Source organism: Eurypyga helias, unplaced genomic scaffold (assembly GCF_000690775.1).
Source record: "Eurypyga helias isolate BGI_N326 unplaced genomic scaffold, ASM69077v1 scaffold2604, whole genome shotgun sequence".
Lineage (NCBI taxonomy): Eukaryota > Metazoa > Chordata > Aves > Eurypygiformes > Eurypygidae > Eurypyga > Eurypyga helias.
The window spans coordinates 35,162-39,981 of NW_010245468.1; positions in this window are offsets into that span (position 1 = coordinate 35,162).

Sequence of the window (4,820 nt, forward strand, 5' to 3'; positions counted from 1 at the left end):
ACAAAATAAATAAAGATTATCTATTATACTGCAAGTCATAAAAAGATACCCTCGCTTCTATGCTGAAGCTTAAAGATTACAATGTTCTTGCTAACAGCTCACAATGAAAATAAATAAAACAGGGCTTCCAAAATAGATTTGTTTCAATGAATGTTTTATTAACTAAATTCTTACAGTAGTTGTTTCAGAGTTATGCTTGGCTAATTCAGATTTGTAGGACAGAAACAAGCACCAGAAAAGTACTGGCAAAGACTAGAACTGACAAGGACTCAAGCTGTTGTAAAAACACTCCCAAACCTGTAAATAAAGTATACTTTAGGCCAAGCTATTACTAAAGTCCAGGAGAAAGTATTATTTTTCATCATCGGGAAACACATGAGGCACAAACAAAAACACACTGGACCAGAGTGTACATTCTGATAGTTTCCAGCACTTGTGGTATGTTTAAAATTCTGGCCATGCCCAGATGGCATGAAAAATGTGCTTTCTATTTCAAACCCACGTAACAGCTTTCAAGTATTTTGTGTAGCCCCAATGAAATTTTGTTCTGATAATAAAACTGCAGTCTGATCCTTACTTTTTGTGGTTGCTAAAACAATTATGAGATTGTTACCAATCAACCACACATAACCATGTTTTACTGCTACTGAGAGTTTCTTCCATGCAAAAGTTTTCAAGGTTGGTGAAGAGAGGAAGAGGACAGGCAGAATTCAATACCACAACTCTAAGAGCATCTGAGCAACCCAGCAACCCAATCAGCTTCTGCACAAGAAGTAGGCTGTTTAACCATACTTCCAGATACATAAAGAGTGCCTCTCTTGCTCTTTAATTTCACAAGATTTACCTTTAGAGATACCAGGAAATGGATAATCTTGACTACATTTCATATTACCAGAAGTGGTGCTACAACTGCAGCATCTATAGAGATTTTCTTTTTAATTAACAGCTTGCCAGTAGCTGCTGGCTCCTGTTAAGTCACAGTTCAGCACCACAACTAGCCTGTCATCGCTGTCACGGCACAAGTTCAGTCTTGCAATCTAATATTCTGCAAAGATACTCTTCCGTTGCACCTCTTTTTGACTTATTTTATTTCCTGCAACATTCTTGACACGCTTGCCAAGGTAAAAGAAAAATAGTGCAAGAGAATATGTGAGTGTATGTACATATCACTATCTCACAAAGTATTTTAAATTGTGTTCTGTAACAAAAGAAATTTCACTCCCAAGATGACTTCAGTCTACTAGCTAAGAGCAGCAATAGCCTAGCTATCCAAAATATTTTCTGTTTAACAAACTACAAAAATGGCATCAGAGAAAACAGAATTAAATCACAAAGGCTTTCTTCACCTCTAACAAGTCAACCCCAAAATAACCATTTTAGAAATCAATGATAAACTGAAAATGGAGACTTGAATTTTGGGTAACTGATTTGCTCGCTAGGTATTTAAAAAGATCCACAGCCAGCTTTATTTAGAAAATCTAATCAGTCTTAAGAAGGTGTTATCACCCTTCTCGGATGCTTATTGTTGATTTTTCAATAGTCTGCAATCATACTGGTCTTTTACCACCCAACTACCACCAGTTCTAGAAGACTTGGATCTTCTCATACAGATCTCGTTAGCTTTTCACAAAACTTGGGATCTTGTATCCCATCTGCTTTTTATCACTAAACATAAATAACACTGACTTGTTCACACCTCCGGTTCTTCAGCATGCTTATTGCACAGACAGAACATAGTCATGAAGATTACTTGCTCCTGTTCATTCTACAGGACCTTCCAAACAGGGCCCTACCATACGCCCGGCAATCCAACCAGCCTAGCACCTGACCTAGACATTGGACAACTCTAAGAACTCGGGGTATCATCAAGTCCGTCAGATATTCCCCGTTAGAAGACTGATGATGACAACAGGATCTGAATTAGTAATTAAGTGTTTGCAAAAGAAGCAGCAGTGCAAGACTGATCCTAACCATGACTCTGAGAATTCATGTCGCAAAATCTTCCTTGGAAGCTTACAAAAAAATTGACATATTTTAACAAACAAAATAAGACAGATAAAGAAAAACTAAAGCTCACTGAGAAGTGTATTAAAAAACAAAATCTAGATTGAGTGATTTCTTGCCTGTTTGTTGAGCAACTTGTTATAAAAACAATAGCCTGATTTACAGGTCAGTTTAAAAGCAGTTCGTTAGTATATAAGCAGTTCCTTATAACTTTGCATGTCCTTCAGAAGGTAAAGGGCTACAGCTTCTACCATCAAGGACACGTTACCAGCTGCCCATCAGAAGTCACCTTATGTCCGTAAAACACATGAAATAAAATGCATTAACAGAGTGGTTCATGGGGCAGGCAATACACTAGAGTAATACTGTACACTGCTGCTCACTGGTCCCCACTTCACAGACAGAAATAGGACAGCTTCATTCGTTTTGTCTTTTTCTTAGTGTGAGCATCAAGATTAACATTTATAAATATAAAGCCATGCCAGACTATTTCAGAAACAACACTTACGGCTCAGAAGAGATCCCTTCAGACCTACAGTTGAGAGGTACCTATTTACAGCATCAGCACAGACATGGCAGGCAAGCCTCGAAACTTTTTTTTTTTTTTTGACAAAGCTCAAAGAAGCACACTGGGTGAAAGCAGGGATATAAAATACAATTTTAATGGAGAACTGTCACTGACTACTCTTGCTGACTATGGAAATATGGCTCCCAGCATTCATCAGGTGTCCTGCCAAATAATTAAATGGATTGCTCAGTAAAACACTGTTGACAATTAATCACTCATAAGACTACTATTTTAATAAACAGGTTTCAGGCTCCACTAGCTGATTTATTGACTCCCCTTCAAAGAATCAATTTGGTCCAGCTGTTTGTGCAAAGTTACTGGTCAACATAAAGCTTACACTAAAATTGCCAGTCAGAAAACAGCTGCAGAATAAGTTTGTAATATTTGCCACAATTACTTAAAGGGACAAATATTTTCAACACTTCGATGCCTGTCTAGAATACACATCCATTATTATTTGGTACTGCTGATTTGACAGAAATATATTTTTGTCACCCCATCAACTCTGCTTGATGTTATTACAGTTATTAAGAGCACAAATGCAACCTAAAGAACTCAAAATACTAAACCAGTATTATTTATCTTGGGCTCCACCTGCCGGCCTTGAAACAATCCTAAGTGTTTATAGGTCCTACATAAACTGTCCAACTTTCTTTGTCATTGACAGAAGCGTTTAAGCCAGCTAAACAGAGCTACCCCTTAAAATTGCAGTGATATTTATTCGGCAAAGGAGGCAACCAATGTATTCTGGTTCCGTCCTCAAGTAAAGGTGTCACTGTATTTGCAATACCTGCTATGTTTCTATACCCAGGGCTGGATGGAGCCTTACATGTTTGTATTTAAGAATTTTAAGTCAGACTCTAATACAGGTATTCTGAAATTTGAGACAATTAAACATTAAGAAGAAAAAAAAAATTAAGAGAGGCTGTCATAGACATGTCCATAAACACTTAATCAAAAAATCTTCATACAGGTGCCATTCGTTCAAGCTCATTCACATGAAAGACAGTACTGCAACTATGGGGATGAGACAAGCATATTCCCCAGAGCTGCCATTACAAAGCAGAAGTGCTCAACTCATTGCCTTCTTGTTATTCAGCTACAGTCTCCCACAGATCAAGTAAAGGAGAAGATGAAAAATATGAGGTCAGCACTGGCTTCCACCCTTGCTACTTGATCCTACAAGCAAGTCCAAAGCTGGATCAAAAGCTGACTTTCTAGCTCCATTTTAGCAGAAAATGTCTCTTCAGAACCATCCTTAGAAATACAGGAGGCAGCTGATTTAAAAAAAAAAAAAAAAAAGGTCAAATAAAGGCTAAGTTGTGGCACAACACATGCCTTCTGGTTTTCTTTTCTGAAGACAATACAAACCAGAATGTGCATACTGTGCAACATGACAAGGTCTGCAGAATGGGAGGAAAAAACCCAAACAACTTACTATAAGGCGGAGACAGTGAAGACTTTCTGCTCTCTGGATGCGAGCTTTTATAAAAATCTAGTTTGATTATTCCTAGTCAATAAGACAACAGTTACCAAGGATGAAATGACAGCAACAATCTCCTCGTTCTGTAATATGTTTCTAGTTTGCTGTCTTACTAATACACACAAACCAGCTTGACAAGAATTACAAACATCCTCTAATTAAGCTTTCTGCTCCAAATGGCACTGCTGATTTGGAAATGACATTAAAGTAACTTAACATTCTTATTCTGTGCTACTGTACTCTGTTAGACAGTATAGTGTGTTGTTCGGCTCGTTTTAACGATCTGTTAAAAGCCTGAGTGGATATACGCCAGCATAAGGTAGCGTTTAGAGGGACTATCAAGAGACCAAAACATGATAGATTGTGTATGTTCTTTTCACAGGGTTCTACCATCATTTGGTTGATTAGAAGCAATCAGTTCACAATTTGGCATAAAACCATTTTACCCTTAAGAACTCCCAGTAGCAGCCTTTGAAAAATGAAGCCATTTGTTACGTATTTTGTTTTCGCAAATGAAGCATCATAAATAACATCTGCCAGTTACCACAGCCATCTCAATTGCTTCTCAACTGATCCAAAACTGTTGTTTAGGTGCAGTCTAAGAGACGGCTGAAGATCATTAGTCACTGGATTCTGATAGTTTTATGTACCACAAATGTAACTTCTGGTCAGCAGAGTCTAAAACTATTTCACTGCTTCTTTTGAATTTGTCCAAAAGAAACTGAGCACTCCACTCCTCAAATGCCTGTGAAAGAATAAAACGGG